The 14,227-nt window shown below is 40.0% G+C and overlaps 1 long non-coding RNA gene across 1 annotated transcript; it reads right to left on the bottom strand.

Annotated features, from left to right (window-relative positions):
* Positions 1-2,392: 2,392 nt before the first annotated feature.
* Positions 2,393-9,072, bottom strand: LOC121896342. The gene is made up of 3 exons (XR_006095970.1): positions 8,487-9,072; positions 6,588-6,681; positions 2,393-3,391 (listed from the first exon to the last, which is right to left on the bottom strand). It is a non-coding gene; the product is annotated as an uncharacterized LOC121896342 (long non-coding RNA).
* Positions 9,073-14,227: the final 5,155 nt, after the last annotated feature.

Genomic DNA, 14,227 nt, shown 5'->3' with positions numbered 1-14,227 from the left:
AAGCTTAATTTTATTTCTTACACTATTTAAATTAATTGGAAAAATATAGACTAATGGACAGAGAGACTTCCTGTCGCTTGTAATGGAATTTCAAAGTTCAAATGCTGCCTTTATGCTATTCAGTTGGCAGTCAGTGACAAATCATGGCAAGCTAGCAAGCTAGTGGTAGGCCTAGCACTTTAACTAAAAATGTAAAGATGTCAAAACAAAGCTCTCTGGAGAAGTTTTTTAAGAGGCCATGCATCCAGAAAGAGGAACAGATAACAGCAGTCAGAAAAGAGCCATTGGAAAACTCGGACATCAATGCTGTGGATGCTCCTCCACCCTCTAGCTCCTCTAACCCAAAACTGACTGCTCCAGACATGGCCCAGGACTTTCAGGCTCCTCTAACCCAAAGCTGACTGCTCCAGACATGGCCCAGGACTTTCAGGCTCCTCTAACCCAAACCCAAACCCAACCTAATCCAGCTACAGTCTCGGGACACTCAGATGCCGCTGCAACTGTTACAGATCTATCAGCAACAAACGAAATGGCATATCAGCCTAAATTACTCCCATTCCAGCTTGCAACAAAAGGAATGAGTAAGAGTAGATGTTTCTCATCTAAATGGTATGACAAGTATGATTGGCTGGAATATAGTATCAAACAGGACGTCGTATTTTGTCAGTCATGCTGCCACTTCAACAAGGAATCTGATAGGTTTGAGAAACTGGGGTTTAGAGACTGTGGACAGCTTGGACAAAATGTATAAAACATGAAGCTAGTAATTTACATGTTGCTGCTATTGCCAAGCACAAGGTCTTCCTTGAGATTAAAAGGGCTGGACAAGGAGACATTTCACATCAAGTCATGGTTCACTAGCAAGGACCACACCATCAACAAGATGCATTTGGATGATTTATTGAGGAAAACAATTGATGTGCGTAGTTCTTCCAGTTGCTGACTGCGTTGTAGGGAAGCTCATGGGGAATCCACCGCAGCATCCAGGCAACAGTGGACCCCCGAATACCTCCAGTTACTTAAGATAAGGTTGAGCAGATGTGAGATCTTTGAGATCTCAATAGGTGTCGCGATGATATGTTTGGGAGGAATGATGGCCCATGAATTGTATGAAGGCTGAAGTGGTGGCTCTGATCCTGTGTCCAGCGAAATGAATTGGAATCGCAAGTTTTTTGTGTTGGTCTCGGAAGGATTAGCAGAGATTGAACTTTGAAGTAAAATTAGATATGGCTGACCAGACTGATCTATTTTAGTTCAGGTCAATTTTATTTAAATGGCGCCAAATCACAACTAAGTTATCTCATGGCATGTTTTGTATAAAGCAGGTCAAGACCACACTCTTAATTTACAGAGACCTAACATTCTCCCATGAGCAAGCACTTGTCGACGGCGGCGAGGAAAAACTCCCCTTTAACAGGAAGAAACCTCGAACAGAACCGGGCTCTAGGTGGGTGGCCATCTGCCCTGACCGGTTGGGTTGAGAGAGAGGGAGACGGTGTCATCTGAGAATTAAGATGTCTGAAAAGCAGGCGTAGCAGCTTGGGGTGGAGTGAAGAGTTGATGCAGTGAATTTGGAGCATATGAGCAAACCGAAGAATGCAACTGAGAACATGACTTCTAAATTACGAGCAACGTGAGGAATGCAATATCTGGAGCAGATAGTGTTAATGCTGACTGACAGCAAGTCAGCAGTAAGATGAAGGTGGCGAGGATTTATAGCTCACTCTTGGTGTAAAAGTTCTATGGGGAGTGAAATTAAATGAGAATGGTTGGAGACCAGGCCTGGCTGTCAGTTAGGAAATTAGAAAAGAAGTTGATGCTACTTGGATAAACATGGATAGTATGTGTTTTGATGGCCATCACGGAAGGAGCGTAGGTAATGAAACTGTCACGGTAACGAGATCAAACGATGGGTAGGTTATGCTGTATTTGTTGTGAAGCAAAGATGCTTGGTAGATCTCATGAACAACTGGAGATGTTTTAAAGAATTTCTTTCAACTGCGTGATCTCGGTTGGCCATTTGGGAGAGAATCATCATCTACCATGGAAACCCCAAAAAAACTGGCAGAAAGAACAGCACCTATATAGAGTTGGTGTTGTCTGGGCGTTTCTGCTGTGGTTGCTGGGAACAGGTGGCAGTGGGCGCTGGCAACCCAGTGCCAGATGTCCTGACTAAAGCCGGCTGCGCTGCCCTGACTCGCATTGGCTACTGCGGTAACTGGAAGTGGGCGGCAGGGGGGTGCTGGCATCCAAGTGCCAGGTTTCCCTGATAAGGCTGGCTGTTGAGATTGCTGCAGCTTGATGGTGGGAGGCGCTGGCATCCCGGTGCCAGGTTCCACTGATAAGGCTGGCTGTTGAGATTGCTGCAGCTGGATGGTGGGGGACGCTGACATCGAGGTGTCGTTCGCCCTGGATGATGTAGCTGCTGGTGTTGGTGTTGATAAACTCGCAACCCTGTGCTTATAACAGCAGACGTTACTGAAATTACTTTAGATCAGGTTTATTGGTAATTAGCAACCAGGTGCGTATAACGATAGAAATTACGAAGTGACATTAGATTAGTTCACTAACTTGCAACGTGGTACGTGTAATGGCAGATGATACTGAAGGTTTTCGGACATTTCACATGTGATACATTCAGGGCACATGTGGTTTTCGGATGTGTCACATGTGAAGCATTCAAGGGCACACGTGGCAAAATTCACAATGAATTTGTGAATGTTTACTCAGAGTTCATCACATGTGTTATAGTCTGGATAAACATACAACACAAATCAACTCAGAAATTACATGACAAAGACATCTAAATTTATGAAATAGAAAAGGACACTCCCTATAACCTCAGATATTGCATGATGATTAACAGTTTTCTTCAGTATCAATAGTAATCCAGTTACTGTGAGAATAGGAACTGCTCATAGCTAAGACATAACATTTCAATAGGTATAACATTAAGTAAACAATAGGTATAACATTTCAAAGATACAGCATTGCCAGATGTAACTTACTCACAGACTCAGTGGCAACATTATACTTCCTGCCTGCATTCCCCAAAGCATTTTGAAGGACTGTATTTGCTAAACTCAAAGGATGAAAGAATAACAAGGAGTGACATAATCCATTAATACTGCTTCAACATTGTTTTTATATCCCTTGAACACTGACACTCTCCTCTCTCTTCATTCATATACAGATATTTAGTGTTCTGAAAATGTGTGGACATGCAGGCAAAAAACACCCCAAAAAACATTTAAAATTGCATAGATCATTTATTTGAAAACTGCCATAGAACATGCAAAATAATGGCATTCTAAAACAATATCCTTAGATTAAAACTGTAAAACATAAAACTGTAACTCCCTCTGGCACTCGTAGTCACTCCTCTTCATGCCTGGTGGGGGACAGAGAAAAGAAAATATTGCAACCACATTTTAATACTGAACACCTGAGTGACCCTTCTCACCAGGCAAATCAATGTTTGTATGCTGTTCTATTTTGGGTCCTGATGAACTTGTTAAAACTAATTAGGCTTTAAAAGATTAATCTATATTTGTTATTGTCAACAAATCCCATTAAAAGAACAAGAACCAAAAATATAAAAATGTGTTGGTCTGTCTTTTAATACTTTTCCACTGCAGTTTTTAGTAAACGTTGAGTGTTGAGTGCAGCGGTGGCACACTGCTGCACTGGGTGACATGTTCCTTCATTATGAAGAGTTTGTAGCCGTATAATATTAGCTGAAGAGTCAGTCAGACTGGACAGCAGTAGAGGAGGTTGTTCCAGCATCTGGTTCAAAAGTAGTTTAGTCGACTTCAGTAACTATAAACAAGTCGCTCTGCTGTCCGATTCCATTACCCTTCTCTATTTTAATCACAGTTAGTTTTGTAGTTAGATAATTTTTATACAAAAGTAGGTTTGTAAAGGTTTACAACCTGCCAAGCTATTCGTCACAATCTGCTCCTCAGTCCCTCTCTTCAACCATTCTCTCATCCCCAGCCCTCTGCAGTGTCTCTGTCCCCTGCTCACTTCTCCCAGGTCATGTACTTTTCTTGCCAGCCTCTAGCTGTCCACCAGATGCCCTCTGACTTTCCCTCCTTTTCTCATCACCTGACTGCCCCACCCATCCTCACACCTGTTCCCACTTCTCATCAGTCCTGCAGTCACCTGAGCTTTCCTGCCCATTTCCCTATTTGCACCTCATTACCTAATCAACTTTAATCAATCCCTAATCAATCAGTACATCCCAAGTCTCTTATTTGATCTTTCCTCGCTCCTCAATCCTTGCTTGAACCAGAAATTGTTCTGGGGTCCGTTTCACAAAGCAGGTTCAACAAACTCTGAGTCTAATCCTGAACTCTGAGTTGATCTGCTCTGAGATAAGAAACTCTGAGTTTCCGGTTCCAGAACAGCTGATTTGAGTCAGTTAAATCAACTCGGAGTAGTATCACCTGGAGTTAAGCGCGTGCACCACAACTATAAAAAGCCAGCATCAATTGAGCCCCGATTCAACGAGTCACCATGGCAACGGGGAAGAGGAGGGCTGCGCCCCACTAGGGCTAGAAATCTTAATTCGCTCATACGGCGAGTTTGAGCATGTTTTCAGAAAGAAGTGCAACACAAAAAGTAAAACCTTGACATAATCTCATGGAGGTACCTCATTTTGATCATGTTTTACATTGTAAAGTAAATATTAAGTGGCTGTTTGACTGAGCAGCTGTTTTATCCCCAACATAATGCTGGTTTCACACACATAAATGTCTTCTCATCTACATCATGTACTGTTAAATAATTAAGCCTATTTAAACTAACACAGACTAACACAACTACTCAGCCAACAGAAAGAAGGCAGATGCCCGTAAAACGGGTGGTGGTCCAGCACCGCCACCTCTAACGGAGGCAGAGGAGCTGGCCCTAAGCCAGAATTTAGGAAGGCCAGTGGCTGGCTCCGACATTGTACAAAAAACTTCCGTTTGCAAAGAAACGCAGCGCAACACACAATATCTGCTGGGATGTGAGAGCATGACTACGATTGGTAATGTTGCAAATGTAAGGACGGATTAGGTTGTGTATGTAGATGATGGACTGTGACGTGAAACGGTATCTCTCAAAAAGATAATTGTCTGGAAATGCTAGAAAATCTATGCGCGGTCTGATAACCATCTCTCAACGAATATTTAATTCTCTGTGCAGTAATGCTGCACCTTCATCCATGGGATCGTTATCAAAAGGACATGCCATGTTAGTGAAAAAGTCGCCACTTACTGTGCCTAATGGATTTCTAATATACTGACTCTGATTTTTTTAATGATTTTTTTAAATGATAGACGGCAGAACTAGGCTACGCCAAAACTCGCCTGCTGACTGAATGAATAAGGAAATCAAATGGAGTGTGTGGTTCTGAAAGAGGGCGGAGACTGAGAGAAACTCGAGGTTCATTGAGAAAAACCTGGTCCCGACCAGGTTAGGTTCATAGAGTCTGTTACTACGGTAACTGACCGAGAGCTTAAGTTACCCCTCTCTCTGAAACAGGCTAGAGTTACCCCTCTTTCTCTGGTTTGAGTTACCTACCTTTTTGAAACGGAACACTCCGAGTTTCCCTCATTTCAGGGTTAACAGACTCTGAGTTTTCACTAAACCTGCTTTGTCGAACGGACCCCTGGTCTGACATCTTGAAGGCCATCCCAAGTCTCCTATTTCTCCTCTGAGATGCGAGGAGGAGTTATAAGTGAGGAAACACAAGAGCAGCCTTCATGGAAATCTTTTACAAGTCGACACTTATTGGATATCAGTTATTGATTGGATGCTGCAGCTAATCAGACTGATCTGATACATCAATGCAGTTTCATACTGGAGTGAAAACCAATAACAAAGTAAACTCAAATGTATCACTCCCAAATTTTATATTCAGTATATTTTTATCTAGTGAAAAGTCTATGTTAATTGTCGGTCTGATCAACAAAAGAACCATCAACAACTTTCTTCATTTATTAGAAAGATTTTTCCTTTCATGATCTGTTATTTCCCCCATTGACTGTTATTATAGATAAAATTAAAGTCAGGGAGAGTCTGTCTGTCAGCAAGAAACAGTTTAAACACATTTATATTTGACATAATTTGTCCTCATTTCCATTCAGTCACATCTGAGGCTGAAAATTCCTGAGTGTCGGATTTGATATGAGTACATAATTTTATTTTTCCCTGAAACATTTAGCCCAATAAACCATTTCCAGTGTTCAAAAGACACCCTGATCATGTTCTTGGTTATTAAATAATGAATTCACTATCAGGATATCAATAAATAATGAATAAATAATATAAACGCATTCTGCCAGTAAAAATGGTTTATGTGCCTCTGAGCAGGACACAGTACACAGTATAAATACAGAATGCTTCCAGAGTGTTTCCTCTGATGAGTTTAGTATCAGTAGTAATCAAACCCCACTGTATGTTTGGTAATACCTCATGTTGATCTACAGAAAACCCTAGCATCTCACATTATTTTGGAATGAAAGAAATCAATGACAATCAATGATGACACTGTGATTAAAGCATCTGTAGCAAGGTAACTATTGGTGAATTAAGCTTACCTCTGACTCCGGCTTTTAACCCTCAGGTCTTTAAGCTTCTGAGCCATGCAGGCCTTTATGTCTGCCTCTGCAGTGCTCGGAAAGTGCCCTTACACTTGAGTTGTCAAAATAGAAAGACAAATATAGAGAAAGAAAATAAGATTCATATCACAAGAGGAAAGCACTGTAAATGGTTTCAGGATAAGGATGATGCAGAGGTTTTGTAAACAAGGACTATTTCAATTTCAACCTCTACCTGAGACATGCCAGATTGGAGAAAAAAAAAAAAAAAATTGGAAATACAGTGAACAAAGATTACATACATGGAATAACAAATAATTAGAAAAAACTTTTAAATTGTGCACCATTACATTGAAATGGAATATATTTCAAAGTGTGTACTGATGAATCTTTGTCCTTTCAGCAAGTAACATTGCTTATATCATAGCTCTGAAAAGGCTTAACTCTCAACAAATGGACAAAAAGCTTCTCAGTGAGATTATATTATTGTTAGGATGGACACACATCACCACAAATATGCAGCCATAGGCAGACAGTGAGTCTTAGTTATTAAGTATAATAACAATAGAAAAAAAAATAAAACAAAAATACTTTGTTAAAACCATTTATATGATTTTTATCAATCCGACCCTATTTCAATCATAACTCAACTGTATCTCAACAACTTTGAGCATTTCTAACAAGTCAAGCAATGAGGTGAAAGAAGATGTTATTTAATTATTTAGTCTATAATACTATAGGTTATAGCTCACAAGTGAGATAGCAGTTATGAGTGTTTTATTGTTTTGGTAATACAAGCAAACATTAGCAACGTCATGCTAAACAAAACTTACGTTATTTTATTCTAACATTAGGCATTATTGATAGCGAGATAGCATTGGCAGGATAACGTTACATATTTTAGTCAAGCACTGGAGGTTAGAGGAGGAGGAAGAGGGCGAGAAAGAGGACGAGTTAGCAGTTCTGCTGCAGGCAGGGCCAGGCGAGGCAGGAGGGCAAACACCGGCACCACGGAAGCAGGGCAAGAGGCTGGAAACCCTCCAAAGGGACCGAAGCGACTGAGGTTTGTGATGTTATACAAATATTTTCTTATATTCCTACCCGTTCTGCACGATATTAAAAATGCCAATACAACACAAAGTGGTATTTACATAGCAGCTCTGTACTTTACATTACTGTAGTCTGTATAGTTTGATGTGTTATCAGTGTAATGTGAGTCAGTAGCCCCTTTTACACAGCCCGTTCAAGGCGGGAATACTGCACCTATAATCTGCCTCGCTGTTCTGTTTAGCCTGTATTCAGACCAAATCAGGTGGCGCAGCACACAGCTGCAGGGTTGAAGAGGTGTGTGGGTGTGTTTGTGCTTTAGAAACTAACCGCTGTGAAACAATCAGAAAATAACGTTTATTGATCTGGTTCACCAGCTTCCCCACTAACGTTCCTAGCACTCTCTATCTTCATTCACCCTCTAGCTCACTCGACCACAGCTGCTCTCTCTCTCTCTCTCTCTCTTTCTCTCGTCTTTTTAAAATGAGTCAGGAAGCCGACAGAAAAGTCTAACTTTACTTTTAACGTTATCAAACCAAGAGAAATGTCCTCCCCTTGGATCCTCTTTATGGCTATAATGCCTGGACCTTTAATTAACATTTTAAGTCAGTTGTTCTGAAACTAGATTTCGATGTTTTCTGCAATTTCTGCACAAGGGCTTGTTTAGAGACACTGAGACCAAAGACTAACTTTTAGCAACTGAAGTTAACAGCACTAAGGATGAGTTACATTGTTTATCACTATACATCACAGCAGCTCAGCGCTGTTTGGCAGGTCTGTATCTGTACACAGCACCAGTTACCCTACAGTAGAAACTACACAAACTACACAATAAATACAAATAAAGATTACCTTTTTGGGAGCCTCCTCCACATGTTTTGGAGGAGCTTTCTGCTCCAGCCACTTCCTCTCTAATGTTTTTATGTGAGCAGTCAGTCATTACAGCAGTCTTCTGTAATAAGAGATGGAAGTATTGTGTTATACCTGTGTAGGTAAATTAAATGTTATTCACTTTCAAGTATTAATAATTCTTCTATGATAATGCACAACCCAGAATTAGAACATCTTTAAAATTCTTGGTTGACTGTTAATGTGGCTTAATGATAAGAGATGTCGCTATGGTAACCTGGCTTCCACTTTAACCTCAGTGTGGTAAGGCCTTATGTGCTGGCAGAGAGATCTTTCCCTCCCTCTCACCCAAAAGTGATCTGGCCCTTTATTTTAACATTAGTTTACTAGGGTGTATAAATTATATTAGTCAGTAACACTGAATACAATTCCCATCCCAATTTATTTTTCAACCTAACTTGGTTAGTATTTTACCCTGTGAGTTCTGCTCTGTCCCAGCTTTATCTACCTCTGAACTGTAACTGTACACTTATATTCAATTCAATTAAATTCAATTTTATTTATATAGCACCTAATCATAACAGAAGTTATCTCAAGACTCTTTCCACATAGAGCAGGTCCAGACCGAACTCTTTAATTTACAGAGACCCAACATTCCTCCATGAGCAGCACTTAGTGACAGCAGCAAGGAAAAACTCCCCTTTAACGGGAAGAAACGCCAAGCAGAACCGGACTCTAGGTGGATGCTATCTGCCTTGACCGGTTGGGTTGAGACGTTATTATATTCATATACTCAAAAGAAAAAAAGAGAGAGAAAGAGAGAGAGTATACTGAAGTGGAAGAAATAATTTCTACTGCTGGATAACAGGTAGGTTAAGTTAAAAAATGCCTTTTGATTTTCCTTCTGAGGTTCTTCAATGGTACTTAGAATCTGTACATTAATGATAACCTTGTGCAAATCATGCAGTAATGTTAACGTCGACATAAAGTTACACCGTGCTAAATTCACAGATGAAGCTACGCAACGAATGATTTCACCGAACAAGTAATTAAACATGGCAAATAAAAAAAACAACTAATTTATGTACTTATAAAAGCACACAACTTAACGTTACAACTATTAGCATCTAACTAGCTAGCTGGTATGGTGTCAAAGTAACGTCAGCGTTAAGCTAGTTTTAAGTTAACAGTTACTCACCACTCACTGCCAGTAACTTACCGTTGCTGGGTATTTTCGCCATTCTCCCCTTGTCGGCTTACCAGCAGAGCTGTGCTTCATTCGTCCTCATCAAAAGCTTCTCACGTTTACTTACAGAGGATAATAGACATGTAAAGTAATTTTTTGGTGCAGATTTTACTAACTTAATACGGATTAAATGAAATGAATTAATGAAATGAAAAAATAGGCCAGACATGTAATTGATCAAATAATAAACTACGAAATATATAAATGGTATTACAAAAATAAACGTACCCTATTGCTCCTTAGTGAGCATCAGAAACAGACATGGGATACGCTATTTACAGCTTATAAATGCGACATCTCACATATTATAGTAATATATGCGTTTTTGAGACTGTTGTAGTTTATGTTTATGATCATTTATGTATTACACTCGATAATTGTAATATTTCCGTGAGGTCCCGAAGGCAGCATGGGGAACCCAGAGTGTATGGACTGGAAGTGCGAGCTCCATGGCTCAATACTTTTATTAATACACTAAATACACTTACATGGCGTTAGCAAAATGTCCAGGAAAAGAACATTTTACAAAGAGTACCTTTTCGATCCAAAAATCAAAACTCCTCTTGAAACTTGAAACATGTGTCTTATAGCATGCTAAATCATGTCACGTGAAATGTCTCAGTTTATATGGAAGGAAAAGCTCTTGAGTTTACATGTGAAATCAATCTGTGAGATGTGTCAGTTCACATAGGAAATGTTGATTTTCACCATAGATTTTCACATATAAAAGTTTGCATTCAAAACATGTCTTTTATCACATGTGAAATCACATCACATGTAAATGTTTCATTTCACGTGTAAATTTATCCCTTTCATATGTTAACTTTGCATTCACTTATAAAACTAAAAACTTTTTTTTTCACATGTGAATTTTAAGATATACTTGATTTTCCAAATATGAAACATAGGTTCACATGTGAAATGTTTCACTTCACATGCTTTTTTTTTCATGCTTTTTTTTTTCACTGCACGTCACTGTGAAAGACTGAATTTCACATGTGCTTTTTTCGTAAGGGATGCAACGAAAGACGTTACCGAAGTGATGTTACCGAAGTGATGTTACCGAAGTGATGTTACCGAAGTGATTTAGTATTAGTAACTTGCAACCCTGTGCGTATAACGATAGATGTTACTAATATGATTTTAGAGTAGTTATAGTATTTAGCAACCCGGTGCATGTAACAGCAGCCGTTACTGAAGTGACATTTGATTTAGTTGTATTATTAACTTGCAACCCAGTGTACATAACGATAGCTGTTACTGATATGATGTTAGAGTAGTTATAGTATTTGGCAGCCTGGTGCACGTAACAACAGACGTTACTGAAGTGATGTTAGATAAGTTGTATTAGTAGCTTGTAAACCGGCGCACGTAACATTAGACGATACTGAAGTGACGTTAGTGTAGTTATAATAGCATTTGGCAACCTGGTGCATGTAACAGCAGACATTACTAAAGTGACGTTAGATTAGTTGTATTAGTAGCTTGCACCCGGTGCATGTAATGATAAATGTTACTGATATGATGTTAGAGTATTTATAATAGTATTTGGCAACCCAGTGCACGTAACAGCAGGCTTTACTGAAGTGACATTAGATTAATTGTATAGTAACTAGCAACCTGATACACATAACAATAGACCTTACTGAGGTGACGTAAATTAGCAATTGGTTACCAGGTGCCAGTAATTATGAATGTTATTAAAGTGACATTATAGTTTGATTAGTAACTTGCAACCCGGTGCAAGTAATGACAAATGTTACTGAAACAATGTTTGATTAGTTATTATTAACTTGCAATCTGGTGCACATAACAATAGAATTTACTGAAGTTACATTAGATCAGTTGTATTAGTAAAAGGCAAGCCGGTGCCGGTGACTATGATGGAACTTGAGGCTTCTAGAAAAGCATTGGCGATGTTTGCTGCACAGGGGGAAATATGACCTGGCCCCCACCAGGGGTTGCTGATGATGCAGGCTGTAGCCGTGGAGGCAGTGGTGCGTCTGTGACGCCACACTTGCTGACTCTGGCGGTGATTGGCTCTGGTGATAAATCCAAAAGTGAGTGGAGATGAAACAGTCTGACTTTATTGTCGCTGTGGTAGCAGGGAATTCTTACCCTTACAGTTATCATTGGAGGAGGGTGACAGTTCAATCGCCGATGACGGCCTCCATTTGTGGATGTAAAGACGGCCGAATCAAGAGGAGGATGCACCGTGGGTTCAAAGTGATGCATAGTAACCTTGACTATAGAGAGGCAGCTGATGAGGAGAAGGTGAAGCCACCTGCTCCCGCGGCTATGACTGTCGCATCCACAGATTTTGGCCCTCGCTGACGGAGGAGAGGAGGCCTGAGATCTGCCAGGAAGCGGAGGGTCACATTAGGGGAGCATGAGTGGAGGTGCTATCGAGGCTGGTATGTGCACCGCTGAGCGCAGCGGCACCGCTGGGATGCTCAGCTTTGGTCTGACTGCCATGTCGTGGCTGGAGGAGAGGACAACCGGTTTCAAAAAAATCTTCAACCAAATTGAACATGTTGATCTGCAGTTCGTGATCCATGGTGAGTTGACTTTTTGAAATCGAAATTCCGACGTTTGTCCAAGTTTTTTATAATGTAATCGTGATTATTCAAAACAAGCTCCTTGAAACTTCAGCATCACTTCTGAGAAAGATTAAAGCAGAGTTGCATGCGCAGGCTGACACTTATTATGCTATTTTAGCTGATGAATGCAAAGATCTTTCTAAGAATGAACTCATTGCCATATGTATAAGATACGTACATACATAATACAACTCAAAGAGAGAGCAGTGGGATTTGTGGCCACAGACTGTATGATCGAACATAAGGTGGAATATCAAATAAGATTTTGGTGATATTGGAACCATTGCAACTTGACTCTGAATTGTGTGTGGGGTTCAGTTTTGATGGCGCCTCCGTCATGGCTGGCAGTAAAGGTGGGGTACAAGTGATACTGAAAGGCACATTCCCAGACACAGTGCATATGCAGTGTAACTCTAGTGCTTTGCTTTACATCCAAGTATTTCCCATTGTCACCACATTTTGAGGTTCTCAACTCGCTGCATCATTTCATGACAGGAGTGAACAGGCATGCACTGTTTTTAGAGATCCAGAAAGAACTTAACCCTGACAGGCCTTGCCTTGAAATTGAACATTCCACAGAATCCATAGATGGAGATCAAAATCAGACTCACTGTGTAGAGTTTTAACTTTGTCTGATGCCAAATTAGAAGGCACTGGTGGAGATTGCTGAAAGCTCTGGCCAGACCAAAATGGATGCACAGTCTCTCTTACAACAAATGCAAACTAAGAGATTCAGTTTTCTCCTTGTGGCATCTTCCAAGTTATATAGTGATTATATAGTGATAGCCACAGTGAGCCTCCAGTCCAGTCAATAACTGACTGCATTGTTCTAATTGAGGATCTAAAACAGACTTTCACTACATTTAGGGATTGCTCAGATGTTGATTTTGAGAAAAGCATTAGGCTTACAGAAAGAATGTGATGAAAAAGAATGATGTTCAGAACTGGGATATTGCAACCCACATCTACAGTTAGATGATCTTCACCCATTCAGAGCAACCAGGATTTATATACTTTTTTGATTGCTATTTTGGACAAACAGATTATAAAACTGAGGAACCATTTCAAGAGCATCTTTGATGCCAACGTCAGACTCATTTGGCCAGATGGAGGAACTGCATTCACCAAGTGCGCATTATGGACTCTCAGTGGAAGGTCCTAAATTGACTGTATTTGTACAGATAACAGATAAAAGGAAAAATAAGTGGGGATCATTCTTGTCCATCACTAATCGAGGTTCTTTACTCCTGTCCCAAAGACATTTTTTCCAAACATGAACTGTTAGTTCAGGCACAGATTACTTTTCCAATAACAAGCTGCACAGTTGAACACTTGTTTTCCACTGTTAACCGGTTCAAAACAATCAACGAGGAAACCATGCTCACAGTCCAACTGAACAGTTTATCTTTTCTTTCATTTGGAAAAGAGCTGACAGACACTTTGGGTTATGATAAGATTATTTCATTGTTCAAGACCAAGCCCCACTGTCTTGCACTGTGATGCTGTGGTATGTAGCTTTCATTGCTCCTATACTTTGCTGACACATTTAAGTCAAACAATGCTTTTTGTATAACTTCTGCATTTTTAATGGTAGCAGTAATTTTTGAAATGGGACTTGCTGGTGTAGCCTATTGTGTTCTTGGCTGAGGGATTATGAATGTAATGATATTTTATAAATGAAGCTGAACTTGTTAATGTCATATTTTGCTGTATTGTTTGATATATAATGCTTATGCAAGTGGCATGCTTTCAGTTTGTTTCAAACTGTGATAGTGTGGTATGTAGCTTACATTACTCCCTTATAGTTTGCTGACACACATGTAAGTCATACTAATGTGCTTTCTGTATAAATTGTGCTTTTTGATGGTAGCAGTAATTCTTGAAATGGAACCTGCTGG

The sequence above is a fragment of the Thunnus maccoyii genome, chromosome 4 (genome assembly GCF_910596095.1).
Source record: "Thunnus maccoyii chromosome 4, fThuMac1.1, whole genome shotgun sequence".
Classification (NCBI taxonomy): Eukaryota; Metazoa; Chordata; class Actinopteri; order Scombriformes; family Scombridae; genus Thunnus; species Thunnus maccoyii.
Note: the sequence above shows the minus strand (reverse complement) of the source record. Positions and strands in the feature narration are given on the sequence as shown.